This window comes from Heterodontus francisci, unplaced genomic scaffold (genome assembly GCF_036365525.1).
Source record: "Heterodontus francisci isolate sHetFra1 unplaced genomic scaffold, sHetFra1.hap1 HAP1_SCAFFOLD_102, whole genome shotgun sequence".
Lineage (NCBI taxonomy): Eukaryota > Metazoa > Chordata > Chondrichthyes > Heterodontiformes > Heterodontidae > Heterodontus > Heterodontus francisci.
In genome coordinates this window covers 2572986-2592625 of record NW_027140380.1, presented here as the reverse complement: position 1 = coordinate 2592625, position 19640 = coordinate 2572986, and the positions used below count along the sequence as shown (strand labels likewise).

Genomic DNA, 19640 nt, shown 5'->3' with positions numbered 1-19640 from the left:
CCAAGTGGGAATATAAAGTTGTTGCTGTGATTGTGACCTGACTCCAAAAACATCTGGACTGGAATGGAATGGAATTCTTCAGTGTTTCTGTTGCTTGGCTTGCATTGACTCATCGATTTTCTTGTTTTTCACTTTGTCGATGCCTTTGAATAATTGTGGATCCTTCGTCAGGGTGTCTTCTTTCACCAGGTAGTTCTGACCTCTGATGATGTTGATTGTAATCAGCTTCAATTCGCTGATAGTTTTGGAAGTGAGCAGATTTCCTTTGCTTGAGTCTACAACATGGAACTCAGTCTGACATGTGGACCCATGGGAGGATTTGAATGCCATCCCTGCGTTGGAGTTGCATCCATCCAATAAGAGACCGAGTGGAAGTGACAGTTCTGTCAGTCGAATATGAGACTTCTAATGGCAGGGTTGTGAGTTTGAGTGCCATTCTGTTTTTCCGTTTTTTAAGGCTTCATGAGCAGAGAGTACAGGGAGTGTTTGAAATGAGCAAGTCTCGCTTTGATTCAGGACTCTTACCTCTCAGCAGCATCTCACTATGAAAGATTGAATTTGGTCTCATTTCATTCTCAGCTCGGGGTCTGTGCGGCTCAGTGGCACTTCTGGCTGTCTCCCACTTCACAATCCATCAGTACTGAGAAAGCAATGGGGAATATTACTCACATGTTGTGTTCTTTAATTTTTTGGAAAACTTGAATGTATGTATTTTCTTCCAAAACAAGGACACCAAGACATTGTTAATGGAGAGCTGAAATAGCTCAGTTGGGAGAGCGTTAGACTGAAGATCTAAAGGTCCCTGGTTCAATCCCGGGTTTCAGCAATTTCGCTTCTTTATGCTTCCCTTGCCTTGGTTCTGATTTTCCAGTTGCACAATTTACATTGAAATTATTTACCAAGCACCAGTGGATTGAATTTGAGAAACAACACAGAGTCATTCACAACAAAGAAGGTGGTCATTTGGCCTATCACGTCCATGCTGGCTCTCCCCGGAGCAATCTAGTCAGTTCCACTCACCAGCTCGATCCCTTTCCTCCTGCAAGTTTCTTTCCTTCAAGTATCCATCCAATTTCCTTTTCAAATCATTGATTGTCTCAACTTCCACCACACTCGTGGGCCAAGACATTACCACCCACAACATAAAATATTCCACCTCATCAAGGATGGGAAATACTTACATCTTCTATATTTGCTTATTCTCTATTTCTATGAGAATACACTGGCAGTCAACATGAAAGGAAACCCAAAAATCTTCGAACAGCATGTAAATGATAAGTGGGTAGTAAGAGGTTGAGTTGGGCCCATTAGGGACAAAAAGGATAATATAAGATTAGAGGTGCAGGGCAATGTTAATCTACTTAATGAGTACTTTGCATCAGTGATCACTAAGGAAGTGGAATTTGACAAAATATCAGTTGAAGTGAAGAAAGTAGAGGCAATGGAGAGAGTACAAATTCGGAGAGGGAGGTACTAAAAAGGCTGGCTGTGCTCAGGGAAGATAAATCACCTGGTCCGGATGGCTCACATCCCAGGTTGCGAAAGGAAATGCGGATGCAGATAACGGAAGGGCTTGCTATAATCTTCCAATCTTCCCTGGATACGGGGGAGGTGCCAGAGGATTAAACAGTGGCAAATGCGACACCCTTATTCAAGAAAGGGTGTAAGGACAGTCCGGGTAACTACAGGCTAGTTAGATTAACAGCAGCGGTGGGTAAAGTTTTAGAAAGAATAATCAGGGTAAAAAATCAACAGTCACTTGGAGAGGTTCGAGTTAATTAAGGAGAGTGAGCATGGATTTATAAATGGGAGTTCATGCTTGACTAATCTAACTGCATTTTTTGATGAACTAACAGAGCAGGTTGATGAAGGGAAAGCAGTGGATGTTGTTTACATGGATTTTAAGGAAGCGTTTGACAAGGTACCACATAAAAGGGCGGTTAACAAAATTGAGGTTCGTGGTATAGGAGGGTCAGTGTCCAATTGGATAGAAAATTGGTTTAAGGACAGAAAACAGCGAGTCTTATTAAATGGTTCTTTGTCATACTGGAGGATAGTCGACAGTGGTGTTCCCCAAGGGTCAGTGCTAGAACCACTGCTTTTTTTACTCAAGGTAAGTGACTTGGATCTTGGAATACAGAGTAGAATCTCAAAATATCCCGATGACAACAAACTTGGAGGAGCGGCAAACAGTGAGGATGATATGACCTGCCTGCAACAGGACAGTGATAGGCTAGCAGAATGGGCAGACAGGTGGCAGATGGAATTTAATAGTGACAAGTGTGAGGTGATGTATTTTGGCATAAGGAATAGGGAGAGGCAATATATACTTAATGGCACAGTTCTAAAGAGTGCACTGGAATAGAGGGACTTGGGGTTCATGTGCATCAATCTTTGAAGGTGGCAAGACATATTGCGAGAGTGGTTCGCAAAGCATATGGGATCTTGGGCTTGAAATTGAGGCATTGAGTACAAAAGCAGGGAAGTTATGCTGAACCATTATAAAACTCTGGTTAGGCCCCAATTCGAGTGTTGCTTCCAGTTCTGCTCAGCAGACTTTAGAAAGAATGTGAGGGTCCTTGAGAGGACGCAGAGGCGATTTACCAGAATGGATCCAGGGATGGGGGATTTTAGTTACAAGGTTAGGTTGGAAAAGCTAGGATTATTCTGCCTATATCAAAGGAGATTGAGTGGAGAATTGATAGAGGTGTAAAACACCTCTAGAGAACAGGCCATCCTGGACTGGATATTGTGTAACGAGAAAGGATTAGTTAACAATCTTGTTGTGTGGGGTCCCTTGGGGAAGTGCACCCATAATATGACAAAATTCTTCATTAAGATGGAGAGTGAGAGAGTTGATTCCGAGACTCGGGTCCTGAATCTAAACAAAGAAAACTATGAAGGTATGAGGCGGGAGTTGGCTATGATAGATTGGGGAACGTTACTTAAAGGGTTGACAGTGGATAGGCAATGGCAAGCATTTAAAGAGCGCATGGATGAATTACAACAATTGTTCATTCCTGTCTGTGCAAAAGTAAAACAGGAAGGGTGGCTCAACTGTGGCTTACAAAAGAAATTAAGGAAAGTATTAAATCCAAGGAGGAGAAATATAAAATGGCCAGAACAAGCAGCAAACCTGAAGATTGTGAGCAGTTTGGAATTTAGCAGAGGAGGACAAAAGGATTGATTAAGAAGGGGGAACTAGAGTATGAGAGTAAGCTAGCAAAGAACATAAAAACTGACTGTAAAAGCTTCTATAGATATGTGTCGAGAAAAAGATTAGTGAAGACAAATGTGGGCCCCTTACAGTCAGAAACGGGGGAATTTATAATGGGGGACAAAGAAATGGCAGACCAATTAAATACATACTTCGGATCTGTCTTCACAACGGAGGATACAAATTATCTCCCAGACATGTTGGGGAACATAGGGTCTAGTGAGAAGGAGGAACTGTATGAGATCAGTATTAGTAGGGAATGTTTGGGAAATTGATGGGATTGAAGGTCGATAAATCCCCAGGGCCTGATAATCTACATCCCAGAGTAATTAAGGAAGTGGCCCTTGAAATAGCAGATGCATTTCTGGTCTTTTTTCAAAATTCTATCGACTCTGGAACAGTTCCAATGGATTGGACGGGAGTTAATGTAACTCCACTATTTAAAAAAAGAGGCAGAAAGAAAACAGCGAATTATATACCGGTTAGCCTGACATCAGTCGTGGGGAAAATGCTGGAGTCCATGATAAAAGATGTAATAGCAGAGTGCAATAATAACACGTCTCCACTCCTAGTATTTCTAAATCCCACACATTCACTATAATGTGAACAATTATTTCCTGTTGTGTCTCTCTCAGATTTGTAAACTTCACTGTATTGGAGTGAGGTGACATCTACTGGCGGGAAGCAAGAACTGCAATCAAACAGCAGAAACTCCACAGTCTGTCAGGGTGAAAGAAACATTGCAATGTGAGGATACAGCGAAGTGGTTTGATTGGGTAGATGGAGACATGATTCCACTTGTGGTGGTGTCTGAAGCAAAGGCCAGAAATACAAAATTGTCATTAATAAAAGAAATGAGGAATTCATGAAAAATGTAGTAACGTAGTGAATGGTTAGAATGTGGATAGAATAGAAAGTGAGATTGGATAGACAGACGCAGTCTGAAAGGATGGCTGAAACAAAAGGTGAGTGCCCTGAAACGTTAACTGTGTTTCTCACAGCACAGATGCTGCCAGAGCTGCTGAACATTTCCAGCACTTTCTGTTTTTATTTCAGCATTTGCAGGATGTTGCTTTGATCTGAAAAAAAATGGATGATTGGCTGGGGGGTTCCAGTGAAATTCCACAGCAGCTAATAAAGCCTGACCTGCCAGTGGCTCGTTGGTCTAGGGGTATGATTCTCGCTTAGAGAGTATGGTTAATTAACATGCGAGAGATGCTGGGTTTAAGTCCCGGATGAGCCCTGGTCTGCTGGCATTTTTAGATTAAGGTTATCTATTGGTTTCAGCCTTGCAGAAGGTGGAATTGACTTCCATACGGAGCTGGCTTGAGGACCAGACAACTGGATTCAAAGAGCTTGTCGACAAAATTGCAATTAACTAAATGTACAGATAGCCAAGTGGGAATATAAAGTTGTTGCTGTAATTGTGACCTGACTCCAAAAACAACAGGACTGGGTTCTGGACTGGAATGGAATGGAATTCTTCAGTGTTTCTGTTGTTTGGCTTGCATTGACACATCAATTTTCTTGTGTTTCACTTTGTTGATGCCTTTGAATAATTGTGGATCCTTCTTCAGAGTGTCTTCTTTCACCAGGTCGTTCTGACCTCTGATGATGTTGATCGTAATCAGCTTCAATTCGCTGATAGTTTTGGAAGTGAGCAGATTTCCTTTGCTTGATTCTACAACATGGAACTCAGTCTGACATGTGGACCCATGGGAGGATTTGAATGCCACCCCTGCGTTGGAGTTGCATCCATCCAATAAGAGAGCGAGTAGAAGTGATAGTTCTGTCAGTCGAACATGAGACTGTTAATGGCAGGGTTGTGAGTTTGAGTGCCATTCTGTTTTTCCCTTTTTTAAGGCTTCTTGAGCAGAGAGTACAGGGAGTGTTTGAAATGAGCAAATCTCGCTTTGATTCAGGACTCTTACCTCTCTGCAGCATCTCGCTGTGAAAGATTGAATTTGATCTCATTTCATTCTCAGCTCAGGGTCTGTGCGGCTCATTGGCACTTCTGGCTGTCCCCCGCTTCACAATCCATCAGTACTGAGAAAGCAATGGGGAATATTACTCACATGTTGTGTTCTTTAATTTTTTGGAAAACTTGAATGTATGTATTTTCTTCCAAAATAAGGACACCAAGCCACTATTAATGTTGGGCTGAAATAGCTCAGTTGGGAGAGCGTTAGACTGAAAATCTAAAGGTCCCTGGTTCAATCCCGGGTTTCAGCAATTCCGCTTCCTTATGCGTCCCTTGCCTTGGCTCTGATTTTCCAGTTGCACAATTTACTTTGAAATTATTTACCAAACACCGGTGGATTGAATTTGAGAAACAACACAGAGTCATTTGCAGCACAGAAGGTGGTCGTTTGGCCTATCACGTCCATGCTGGCTCTCCCCGGAGCAATCTAGTCAGTTCCACTCACCAGCTCGATCCCTTTCCTCCTGCAAGTTTCTTTCCTTCAAGTATCCATCCAATTTCCTTTTCAAATCATTGATTGTCTCTGCTTCCACCACACTCGTGGGCCAAGTCATTACTACCCACAACATAAAAAAGTTCCACCTCATCAAGGATGGGAAATACTTATATCTTCTATATTCAGCTTATTCTCTATTTCTATGAGAATAAAATGGCAGTCAACATGAAAGGAAACCCAAAAATCTTCGAGCAGCATGTAAATGATAAGTGGGTAGTAAGAGGTTGAGTCGGGCCTATTAGGGAGAAAGAGGATAATATATGCTTAGAGGTGCAGGGCAATGTTAATCTGCTTAATGAGTACTTTGTATCAGTGATCACTAAGGAAGTGGAATTGGACAAAATATCAGTAGAAGTGAAGAGAGTAGAGGCAATGGATAGGGTACAAATTGAGAGAGGGAGGTACTAAAAAGGCTGGCTGTGCTTAGGGTAGATAAATCACCTGTTCCGGATGGCTTGCATCCCAGGTTGCGAAAGGAAATGTGGATGCAGATAACGGAAGGGTTCAGTATAATCTTCCAATCTTCCCTGGATATGGGGGAGGTGCCAGAGGAAAAACAATGGCAAATGCGACGCCCTTATTCAAGAAAGGGTGCAAGGACAGTCTGGGTAACTACAGGCTAGTTAGATTAACAGCAGTGGTGGGTAAGGTTTTAGAAAGAATAATCAAGGTAAAAAATCAACAGTCACTTGGAGAGGTTTGAGTTAATTAAGGAGAGTGAGCATGGATTTATAAATGAAAGTTCATGCTTGACTAATCTAACTGCATTTTTTGATGAACTAACAGAGCAGGTTGATGAAGGGAATGCAGTGGATGTTGTTTATATGGATTTTAAGGAAGCGTTTGACAAGGTACCACATAAAAGGGCGGTTAACAAAATTGAGGTTCGTGGTATAGGAGGGTCAGTGTCCAATTGGATAGAAAATTGGTTTAAGGACAGAAAACAGCGAGTCTTATGAAATGGTTCTTTGTCAGACTGGAGGATAGTCGACAGAGGTGTTCCCCAAGTGTCAGTGCTAGAACCACTGCTTTTTTTTGCTCAAGATAAATGACTTTGATCTTGGAATACAGAGTAGAATCTCAAAATATCCCGATGACAACAAACTTGGAGGAGTGGCAAACAGTGAGGATGATATGAACTGCCTGCAACAGGACAATGATAGGCTAGCAGAATGGGCAGACAGGTGGCAGATGGAATTTAATAGTGACAAGTGTGAGGTGATGTATTTTGGCAGAAGGAATAGGGAGAGGCAATATATACTTAATGGCACAGTTCTAAAGAGTGTGCTGGAATAGAGGGACTTGGGGTTCATGTGCATCAATCTTTGAAGGTGGCAAGACATATTGCGAGAGTGGTTAGCAAAGTATATGGGATCTTGGGCTTTCTAAATAGAGGCATTGAGTACAAAGCCGGGAAGTTATGCTGAACCATTATAAAGCTCTGATTAGGCCCCAATTGGAGTGTTGCTTCCAGTATTGCTTACCACACTTAAGAAAGAATGTGAGGGGCCTTGAGAGGATGCAGAGGAAATTTACCAGAATGGATCCAGGGATGGAGGATTTTAGTTACAAGGTTAGGTTGGAAAAGCTAGGGTTGTTCTGCCTGTATCAAACGAGAGTGAGGGAAGAATTGATAGATGTGTTTTTGGCTATGACAGTTTTAAATAAGTTGGCAAGGAAACATTGTTCCCGTTAACTATTGGTACAAGGACTAGGGGACACAGACTGAAGGTTTTGGACAGGAGGTACAGGGGGAATGTGCGGAATAACTTTTTTACACTGATTGGTGATGATCTGTAACTCGCTGCCCACGAGGGCGGTGGAAATGGAGATAATCGAGGATTACAAAAGGAATTTGAATGGGCACTTGAAGGAAATAATTTTACAGGGCTATGGGGATCGAGCAGACAAGTAATAACTCGTCTCCACTCCTAGTATTTCTAAATCCCACACATTCACCAGAATGTGAACAATTCTTTCCTGTTTTGTCTCTCTCAGATTTGTAAACTTCACTGTATTGGAGTGAAGTGACATCTACTGGCAAGAAACAAGAACTGCCGTGATGAGATCAGCCATGATTGTATTGAATGGCAGAGCAGACTCGAGGGGCTGAATTGCCGACTCCTGCTTCTAGTTCTTATGTTCATAGAATCACACAGCACAGAAGGAGGCCATTCGGCCCCATTGTGCCTCTGCTGACTCTCTAACAAAAAGATGCAATTAGTCCAACCCCCTGCCTATTTCCCCATAATCCTGGAGAATTTCACTTTGAAATATTTGTCCAATTCCTTTATGAAAGTTATAATTGAATCTGTTTCCACCACCCTGTCAGACAATTCATTCCAAATCCGAATCAGTTACTGGGTTAAAAGATCTCTCCTCACCTCCCCTTGACATTTTTGGCCAATTATTTTAAATCTGTGTCCTCTGGTTACTGACCCCCAGGACATTGGAAACAGTTTCTCCCTCTCTACCGTATGAAAATCCTTCATGATTCTGAACACCTCTATTAAATCTTGCCTTAACCTTCTCTACTCTGAAGAGAACAATCCCAGCTTCACCAGCCTGTCCAGAGAACTGACACCCCTCATCTCTGGGATCATTCTGGTCAATCTCCTCTGAACTGTCTCAGAAGCTTTGATGTCCTTTCTAAAGCCTGGTGCCCAGAACTGGACACATTACTCGAGCTGAGATCGAGCCAGCGACGCCCACATCCCACGAACGAATAAAAAAACGCTCCCTGCCCAGTCCCCAAATCTTATTCATTTAGAAACGCTCCCTGCCCAGTCTCCAATTCTTATCGATTTACAGACGCTTCCTGACCAGTACCCAATTCTTATCGATTTACAGATGCTTCCTGACCAGTACCCAAATCTTAATCATTTAGAGACGCTCCCTGCCCAGTCCCCAATTCTTATCCATTTACAGACGCTTCCTGACCAGTACCCAAATTTTATTCATTTAGAGACGCTCCCTGCCCAGTCCCTAATTCTTATCCATCTACAGACACTCCCTGACCAGGACCCAAATCTTATTCATTTAGAGACACTCCCTGACCAGTACCCAAATTTTATTCATTTAGAGACGCTCCCTGCCCAGTCCCCAATTCTTATCCATTTACAGACGCTCCCTGACCAGTATCCAAATGTTATTCATTTGGAGACCCTCCCTGCCCAGTTCCCAATTCTTATCCATTTACAGACGCTCCCTGACCAGTACCCAAATTTTATTCATTTAGAGACGCTCCCTGCCCAGTCTTGAATTCTTCTCCATCTCCAGACGCTCCCTGCCCAGACCCCAATTCTTATCCATTTATAGACGCTCCCTGACCAGTACCCTAATTTTATTCAATTAGAGACGCTCCCTGCCCAGTCCCCAATTCTTATCCATTTACAGACGCTCCCTGACCAGTACCCAAATTTTATTCATTTAGAGACGCTCCCTGCCCAGTCTCCAATTCTTATCCATCTCCAGACGCTCGCTGCCCAGACCCCAATTCTTATCCATTTATGGACGCGGTTTCGGGAAGCCTCACCGGGAAAGGCTTCACCGTCGCCATCCGCAGGGATACAGATGGGATTGTTCCATGTTATTGTGGCCCGGAGGCCCTGCTCCAGCTGTGTGAGCCCGCAAAGGGCGCGGTCTTCTCGCACTTTGTGAATATCCCGCTCCAACTCCGAACCCGCAGCTCCAGCTCCTGACAGAGCTGTCTCTACTGCGCCTGCGCGCCCCGCTCCTGTAACAGATTGGGCCGCTGAGCATTCTGGGTACCACGCCTGTCATTAATGCTATTCTTTCAGCTGAAAGGTTTTATTACGTACATTTCATGTCCTGGTATCGTCGTGAGTGTTTTCTTTTGTACCTGTCAATGCCTGGGAGGATAGAGTCAGCTTCACTTTGTAGCCATGAGTTTCTGGTGTGAGAAAGTGGTGTTTAACTCAGTATATTTCAGTTTTTGGTCTGTGACTGTGGGTATTATTCAGTACCTGTTTGTTTCTGCTATTGCTCTGTGAGTTTCACCACATATCTTTCAACAACTTGTATGTGAGCATCAGCTTTTGTCTATATCTATCAGTTTCTGAGAAGTGAGAAAGGGTTTGATTCTATCCCTATCAGTTTCTGTTACATGCATGTGTCTTTAATCTGCACCTCCTCTGAGTGTGTCTTCTTCTCTGCACTTGTAGGTGAGTATGTGTTTTGCTTTGTATCTCTCAGTCTTTGAAGTGTGAGCCTGGGTTTGTCCCTAATTTCCTTTTTACCTTGCAGTTGGGATATGAAAGAAAGATTTTTACACGTTACCTGCCAACTGCTGCTAAGTGACTGTGGGTTTCACACTGTAACTGTCAATTTCTTGTCTGGTAATGCGAAGTTTACAGTGCACCTGTCAGTTTCTAGTCTAGGACTGAGTTGGTTTTACTCTGTCCCTAGCATTCGCTGGTATGTTAGTGTGGGGTTTACATTGTACCTGTCAGTTTCTTGTATGTGAGTGTTGATTTCACTCTGAAAAGAATCATAGATCATAGAATAGTTACAGAACAAAAGGAAGCCATTCAGTTCATTGTGCTTGTGCTGCTTCTCTGCACGAGCAACTCAGCTCATGCCACAGACTCATGTATTCCATGAAAACATGCACTTTTTTCACTTCAGATAATTATCTTTTACCATTTTGAAAGTCATGGTTGAATCAGCCTCCATCACACTCTCAAACAGTGCATATCAGATCTTAACCAATCGCTGTGCAAAATAAGTTTTTCCTCATGTTGCCTTTGGTTCTTTTGCCAGTCACCTTAAATCGGTGTCCTCTGGTTACAGAGCCTTGAATAATATTCCCCATTGCTTTCTCAGCACTGATGGATTGTGAAGCAGAAGACAGCCAGAAGTCCCACTGAGCCGCACTGATCCCGAGCTGGGAATGAAATGAGATGAAGTTCAATCGTTCACAGCGAGATGCTGCAGAGAGATAAGAGTCCCGAATCAAAGTGAGACTTTCTCATAGTTTTGCTGAATTTCATTTCAAACACTCCTTGTACTCTCTGCTCATGAAGCCTTAAAAAAGGGAAAAACAAAATGGCACTCAAACTCACCACCCTGAAATTAAAAGTTTAATGTTCGACTGACTGAACTGTCACTTCTACTCGGTCGCTTATTGGATGGATGCAACTGTATTCTTCAACGCAGGGGTGGCATTCAAATCCTCCCATGGGTCCACATGTCAGACTGAGTTCCATGTTGTAGACTCAAGCAAAGGAAATCTGCTCAGTTCCAAAACTATCAGTGAGGTGAAACTCATTCCGATCATCATCATCAGAGGTCAGAACTACCTGGTGAAAGAAAACACCCTGAAGAAGGATCCACAATTATTCAAATGCATCAACAAAGTGAAAAACAAGAAAATTAATGAGCCAATGCAAGCCAAACAACAGAAATGGGAATGGTTTCCTTTCCATACCAGAACCCAGTTCTGTTGTTTTTTGGAGCCAGGCTTCAGTTAAAGTTACAACTTTATATTCCTACTTGGCTCTCTGCACATTTCATTCATTCCAATTTTGTCGACAAGCTCTTTGAATCCAGCCCTCTGGTCCTCAAGCAGGCTCCATATGGAAATCAATTCCGCCTTCTGTAAGGCTGAAACCAATCGACGACCTTAAACTAAAAACACCAACAAAGAAGGGCTTGTCCAGGATTTGAACCCAGGATCTCTCACACATTAATTAATCACTTACCCTAAGCAAGAATCATACCCCGAGATCAACATGCCACTGATATCAGAACTTCCTTTTAGCTCCTGTGGAATTTCACTGGCAGCCAAAGCCAATCATCCATTTTTTTTCAGATCAAAGCAACATCCTGCAAATTCTGAAATAAAAACAGAAAGTGCTGGAAATGTTCAGAAACTCTGGCAGCATCTGTGGAGAGAGAAACAGAGTTAACCTTTCAGGGCGTTTCCCTTTTGTTTGAGCCATCCTTTCACACTGCTTCTGTCCACCCAATCTCACTTTCTATTCTATCTAGATTCCACCCACTCACCACCTGAATACATTTGTCATGAATTCCTCATATCTTTTAATAATGACAATTTTATATTTCTGGCCTTTGCTTTGGACTCCACCACAAGTGGTATCATGTCTCCATCAACCCAATCAAACGCATTCACTATTTCCTCACATTGCAATGTTTCTTTCACCCTGACAGACTATGGAGTATCTGCTGCTTGGTTGCAGTTCTTGCTTCCTGCCAGTAGATGTCACCTCACTCCAGTACAGTGAAGTTTACAAATCTGAGAGCCACACAAGAAGAAAAATTGTTCACATTATAGTGAACAAGTCCCTCTATTCCTGCACACTCTTTAGAACTGTGTCATTAAGTATATATTGCCTCTCCCTATTTCTTCTGCCAAAATGCATCACCTCACACTAGTCACTATTAAATTCCATCTGCCACCTGTCTGCCCATTCTGCTAGCCTATCATTGTCCTGTTGCAGGCAGTTCATATCATCCTCACTGTTTGCCACTCCTCCAAGTTTGTTGTCATCGGGATATTTTGAGATTCTACTCAATATTCCAAGATCCAAGTCATTTATCTGTAGCAAAAAAAGCAGTGGTTCCAACAGTGACCCTTGGGGTCGAGCACTGTATTCTGTACAATTTTGGTTTCCTTATTTTATATTTATTTAGAGATACAGCACTGAAACAGGCCCTTCAGCCTACCGAGTCTGTGCTGACCAAAAACCACCCATTTATACTCGCCCTGCAGTAATCCCATATTCCCTACCACCTACCTGCACTGGGAGCAATTTACAACAGCCAATTTACCTATCACCTGCAAGTCTCTGGCTGCGGGAGGAAACCAAAGCACCCAGCAAAAACCCACATGGTCACAGGGAGAACTTGCAAACTCTGCACAGGCAGTAGCCAGAATCAAACCTCGGTTTTTGGAGCTGTGAGGTTGCGGTGCTAACCACTGTGCCGCCCATGACAATGCCACTACGCCATCACTTCCCCTTATCTAAGGAAGGATAGACTTGTCAAAGAGGGAATGCAATGGAGATTCACCAGACTAATCCCCTTATGATGAGAGACTGCAGAAACTGGGCCCAAATTCTCTGGAGTTTCAAAGAATGAGAGGTGATCTCATTGAAACTTCCAAAATTCTTACAGGGTGTGACAGGGTAGATATGGATAGGATGTTTCCTCTGTCTAGTGAGTCTGGAAGAAGGGGACACATTCTCAGAATAAGGACAGGCCATTTGAGACTGAGATGAGCAGGAATTTCTTTACTCAGAGGGTGGGTAATCTGTGGAATTCTTTATCCCAGAGGGCTGTGGAGGCCCAATTACTGAACATATTCAAGACAGAAATCAATAGATTTCTAAATACTACCGGGATCAAGGGATATGGAGATAGCAGGGAAAAATGGCAAAGAGGGATATGATCAGCCACGATCTGTTTGAATGGCAGAGCAGGCTCAATGGGCTGATTGGCCTAATGCCCCTATTTCCTATGATCCTATGAATCCCAATAATGTACATCAGACGTTAGACCGAGCTATGCATTACATACCAGTTCAAAAATCCCACAGAGATTAAGACTGAAAGATACAGTATCAGTTCCATTACTACAAAGTGAAGGACTTGGAGCTTGCAGACCAGCCCATGTATAAGATTGAAAGTTATGTTTTCATTCACAATAATTTTCACAGAGCTAAATATTGAATACCAATCCACAACTTGTACAGGACTACCAAATAAAACCTACAACTGTGAAATACAGTTAATCCATATTTTAAATTAAACACAACGCAAACAAATATTCATACATTGAGAGCGGGAAACAGTGAGAGCAGAGTGGAGCATAAAGAGCCCGGGGTGGGGAGAGAAAGAGTAAGCAAGGGTTCACTCAGAGAGCAGGAAACGGTGAAAGCGGAGTGGACAGGAGTCCAAGCAAGCTGGAGTTTGGAAACAAAGTGAATAGTGACATCACAGGAAAGCTGCAAGGTGACTGGTTGCGATTAACGGCTGTTAGGGAGTAACTGTAAATAGTTAGTACACCACTGTTAGGGTGGGTGTGTAAATGGCTGGGTTATAGCATTTCAACAACAGGCAGAATAAAAAGAGTATAAATTAAGTATTAATAATAAGGGACAAGTGAATCGTTGGTGAGTTTTTTGGAGTAAGGTTTATCTTAACTAGTGAACTGTATTGATTTTTAGTGGGATTTATCAGTACTAGGAAAGTTTTATTTATAATTCTAAGGTGTTGTAGTACTGTTAAGGTTTTTTTTAGCAGTAGCAAATGGTCAACTAATGGCAGGGGTGTTTCAACCTTGAGAGTGCACCTCCTGTGATATGTGGGAGCTCCAGGATGCTTCCACTATCTTCGAGAACATTTGTGCCAGGAAGTGCTCTCAATTGTGGCAGCTTGAGCTCTGGGTTTTGGAACTTGAGAGGCAGCTGGTGACACTGCAGTGCATTCGTGAGAAGAGAGCTACATCGATAGCACGTTTATAGATGTGGTCACCCCACAGCTTAAGAGTATGCAGGGAGAGAGGGAATGGGTGATCAACAGGCAGTCAAAAAAAATTGAGTAGGTAGTGCAGGACACCCTGACTGCATGACGCTCTCCAACGGGTATTCAGTTCTGAATATGGAGGACAGTGATGCTTCCCTGGGGAGTGCAGCCAGAGCCAAGCCCATGGCACCATGGGTGACTCAGCTGCAAAGGGAGGTACAAGGAAGACTGGAAAAGCCATAGTGATAGGTGATTCAATAGTCAAGGGAACAATCAGGCATTTCTGTAGCCGCAGACATGAATCCAGGAATGGTATGTTGCCTCCCTGGTGCCAGGATCAAGGATGTCATTGAGCAGTTACAGAGCATCCTGAAAGGGGAGGGTGAACAGCCAGCAGTTGTGGTCCACATCGGAACAAACAACATAGGTAGAAATAAGGATGTTGTCCTGCAGTCAGAATTTGGGGAGTGAGGTAAGAAATTTGCAAATGGGACATCAAAAGTAATAATCTCCGGATTACTCCCAGTGCCTAGCGCAAGTGAGTACAGGAATAGAAGAAGACAGATGAATGTGTGGCTGGAAAGATGGTGCAGGAGGCACGGCTTTAGATTCTTGGGACCGGTCGGACGGGTTGCACCTGAACAGAGCTGGGACGGAGTTCCTTGCGGGGCATTTTGCTCGAGCTGTTGGGGAGGGTTTAAATTAGTTTGGCAGGGGGATGGGGACTGGAAGGTAGAGTCAGATGGGACAAAATCAGAAATGAAAATGGAAGGCAGAGAATTAATGGATGAGTCTGGAAGACTGAGGAAACAAAGTTTAGAAAATTAAAAAAGTGTTTGTCAGTGCTCAAGTGTATCTATTTCAATGCAAGTAGTATAGCAAATAAAGCAGATGAGCTGAGGACAGATAGACAGGTGGCAGTATGATATCATAGCTCTGAGAGAAACATGGCTTAAGGAGGGACAGGAATGGCAGCTCAACAGTCTTGGTTACAGGGTTTTCAGACGCGATAGGGAGGGAGATAAGAAAGGAGGGAGAGTGGCAATTTTTGTCAAAGCAACAGTACGGCAGCAATAGAAAGGGATTTTAACCACCCAAACATTAACTGAGATAGTTTTAGTGTAAAAGGAATTGAGGGAGCAGAATTCTTGTGATGCATTCAGGAGAAATATTTTAGCGAATATGTAGCAAGTCCAACAAGAGAGGACGCAGTTTTAGGAAATGAAGATGGGCAGGTGGAAGGAGTGGCAGTGGGAGAGCATTTTGGTGGTAGTGATCATAATTCAGTCAGTTTTAACATAATTATGGAAAGGACAAGGATACAACAAGAGTTAGAGTTCTCAATTGGGGCAAGGCCAACTTTACTAAGCTGAGGAGTGATTTAGCGAAAGTGGACTGGAAACAGGTACTTGAAGGTAAATCAGTGTCAGAGCAATGGGAAGAATTCAAGGGGAGATTCCAGGGGTTCAGACTCAACATGTTCCCTCAAAGAATAAGGGTGGGAAGGCCAAATCAAGAGCCCCATGGATGTCAAGGAGCTTATGGGTATGATATGGCAGTAAAGGAAAAATTATGCCCGACACAGAGAACTCAATACTACAGAAAGCTGAGAGGTCTATAGAATGTGGAGGGGGGAAATCAACATTGAAATTAGGAAAACTAAGAGAGGCATGAAAGAATATTGGCAATCAAAATCAAGGTAAACACAAAGATGTTTTATCAATACATTAAGAGTAAAAGGATAACTAAGGAAAGAGGAGGGCACAGAAAAGACCATAAAGGTAACCTATATGTAGGGGCAAAAGATGTTGGCATTGTTCTTAATAAATACTTTGCATCTGTCTGCACAAAAGAGGGGGACGATGCAGATATTGTAGATAAGGAAGAGGGGTGTGAAGTATTGGATATGATCAACAGAGGGAGAGAGGACATACTAATGGAATTAGCTTATTTGTAAGTTGATAAATCACTAGGGATGGATGAAATGTACCCCAGGCTGTTAAAAGAAGCAAGAGAGGAAATAGCGGAAGGTCTGACCATCGTTTTCCAGACCTCATTGGATACAGGTGTTGTGCTGGAGGATTGGAGGACTGCTAACATTGTACCTCTGTTTAAAAAGGGAGTGAGGGCTAGACCGAATAATTACAGGCCAGTCGGTCTAACCTCAATAGTGGGAAAATTATTGGAATCTATTCAGAGAGACAGGATAAAATGTCACTTAGAAAGGCACAGATTAATCAAGGATAGTCAGCATGGATTTGTTAAGGGAAGATCTTGCCTGAACAACTTGATCGAAATTTTGAAGAATTAACAAGGAAAATAGATGAGGGTAGTGCAGTTTATGATGTGGTCTACATGGATGTAAATGTAGGGGGCATGATCAAGAAGTTTGCAAATGACACAACGATTGGCCATGTGGTAAATAGCAAGGAGGATAACTGTAGGCTGCAAGAAGATCTTGATGGTCTAGTCAGATGGGCAGAAAAATGGCAAATTGAATTCAATCCAGAGAAGTGTGAGGTGATGCATTTGGGGAGGTCAAACAAGGCAAAGGAATACACGATTAATAGGAAAATGCTGAGGGGTGTAGAGGAAGTGAGGGACCTTGGAGTAAATGTCCACAGGTCCTTGAAGGTAACAGGACAAGTTGATAAGGTGGTTAAAAAGGCATATGGAATCCTTTTTTTTCGACGAGGTATAGAATATAAGAGCAGGGAGGTTGTACTGTAACTGTATAAATCATTAGTCAGGCCACAACTTGAGTACTGTGTACAGTTCTGATCACCTCATTACAGAAAGGATGTAATTGCCCTGGAGAGGGTACAGAGGAGATTTACGAGGATGTTGCCGGGACTGGAAAAATGCAGCTATGGGGAAAGATTGGATAGGATGGAGCTGTTCTCCTTGGAACAGAGGAGGCTGAGGGGAGATCAGACTGAAATGTACAACATTTTGCGGGGCCTGTATAGAGTTGAAGTGAAGGGCCTGTTCACCTTAGCAGAGAGGTCAGTGACTAGGGGAATAGATTTAAAGTTATTGGTATAAAGATTACAGAGGAGATTAGGAAAAGTTTTTTTTCAGCCAGAGGGTGGAGGGGGTCTGGAACTCACTGCCTGATAGGGGAGTTGAGACAGAAATCCTCAACTCATTCAAAATGAGTCTGGATATACACCTCAAATGACGTAATCTGCAGGGTTATGCACCAAATGCTGAAAGGTGGGATTAGAATGGGTGGACAGTTTTCATCTGGCACAGACACAATGGGCCAACTGGCCTCTTCCTGTGCCATAAACTTACTTTGATTCTATAAATTACCCAGCTGCTGCAGTGGAATTTGAACTCATGTCTCTGGTCCATTAGTGGAGACTTTTGGATTACTCGTCCTGTAAAGTAACCACAAAATCACCATACCCCTGGATGAGAGTTTTTACAGGTTTGTAATTTTATTTTCAGATACGGCACTGAAACAGGCCCTTCAACCCACCGAGTCTGTGCCAACCAACAACCACCCATATACACTAATCCTACATCAATCCCATATTCCCTCCCACATCTTCACACGAGGGGCAATTTACCTAACAACCTGCAATTCTTGGGCTGTAAGAGGAAACTGGAGCACACAGCAGAAATCCACGCGGTCACAGGGAGAACTTGCAAACTCCGCAGAACTGAACCCAGGTCAGTGGAGCTTGAATCTGCAATGCTAACCACTGCGCCACTGTGCCGCCATAATGTGGAGTTCAGTCTACATAAATGGAATTGATAATCTATTTCACTCTGATCATGTATGAGATGTTTTTGGCTGGAAAATAATGCGTATCATGGACAACTGTATTTTTTATTTCCGCAGTCTGGGTGAGTTCTGTCCAGGCATCTAATTTACATCACAGTTTACACTTCATATCAGCATTGCTCAATCTGATACTGTATGTGATTTTTGGACTGGCAATGATTAGATCAATCTACACTAATGGAATTGATGCTGTATGAGTTTTTGGAATAGTATGTAATGTTTAGGTCAATGTGCACTAATAGAATTGATACTGTATTTCAATTTGATGTTGTATGAGTTTTTAGAATGGTATATAATGTTTAGATCAATCTACACTAATGGAATTAATACTGTATTTCAGTTTGATATTGGATGAGGTTTTAGAATGGTATATAATGTTTAGATCAATCTACACTAATCGAATTGATTCTGTATCTTTCAATTTCACAGCGTGCGTGAGTTCTGAACTGGTATCTAATTTGTGTCTCAGCTTACAATATCTTTCAGCATCTTTGAAACTTTCTCTGTAATGAATGTTGGACTTGTATGTAACTTGTATCTCAGGGTACACTATGGGGATGTTTAAACATCCTTTATAATGAATTGGGTGTGAGCTTTGGGTATGATATTTAATTTAAATCTCAGGGTACATCATTAGCTTAGATTCTGTGCCATTCAATCAGTAGCGTGTGCCAATTCTATCTGATATTTTCTTGCTAGCTAAGTCTGCATTATATTTAGATTGACACATTGTATTTCAATCTGTTAATGAGTGTGATTTTGACCTGGGATTGATGTATCTGACTGTCAGTGGGACTGAATTGGGGCGAAATGGAAACAACTACTTTTTCTCCTGCTTTGTTTGATTGAAAATGTGTCTCTGGAACTCGGGATCAATGTGAGCCTGACTACTTCTGCAGTCTGAGACTAGGGAACTGATGAACTGTCTATCCCTCTGTACTCTGAGTGATAATGTACCTACTGTGTGTGAGAGGAGTTGGCTGCACTGTTCCTTGTGCCTCGAGTGCAGCAACCATCACATTCATCACAATATCTTCAAATATTTGCCTCTATGAAGAAAAAATATATCTTATAACTCAAGAACAGGTGAGGGGCAAAATATCAAAGAGGTGAATTTAATTTCTCAATTAATAATCATTAAGAACACCCACTAATGAAAACCGGTGTCAGTATCAGCCTCCACTGAAGTACTGAACCTCCCAGCTCCTGTATCACAAGTGTTCTGGGCAGATCCATACAGACAAAACACTGCATTGGGATCATCCCAACTGCTCTATGCTCTACACATATTTCCAGCCATCCTGCTTCATATGCACAAATTTTTAAAAATGAAGCCCGATATGTATATCCCTCAATTCATTTCTCCCCATACACTTGTTCATTTGTTCCACCTCCCCTTAAGTGCATCAATACTATTCACCCCAACCTCTCCCTGTGATAGAAAATTCCAGATTCTATCCATTCACTGCATAAATACATTTTTCATGAATTCCTCATTGGTTTTATGAATGTTGATTTTATATTTTTGGCTCTTATTTCAGAAACCACCACAAGTGGAAACATGTCTCCGTGTATTCTATAAAAGCCCTTCACTATTTCCTCACTTTTTTTCATTTGTTCCTGGGACATAGGCATCGTTGGCTATG

The 19640-nt window shown here is 42.4% G+C and overlaps 2 non-coding genes across 2 annotated transcripts; both read left to right on the top strand.

Annotated features, from left to right (window-relative positions):
- The first annotated feature begins 753 nt into the window (after positions 1-753).
- trnaf-gaa (transfer RNA phenylalanine (anticodon GAA)) lies at positions 754-826 on the top strand. The gene has a single exon. It is a non-coding gene; the product is annotated as a tRNA-Phe (tRNA).
- A 4550-nt stretch (positions 827-5376) lies between these two features.
- trnaf-gaa (transfer RNA phenylalanine (anticodon GAA)) lies at positions 5377-5449 on the top strand. The gene has a single exon. It is a non-coding gene; the product is annotated as a tRNA-Phe (tRNA).
- The last annotated feature ends 14191 nt before the right edge of the window (positions 5450-19640 follow it).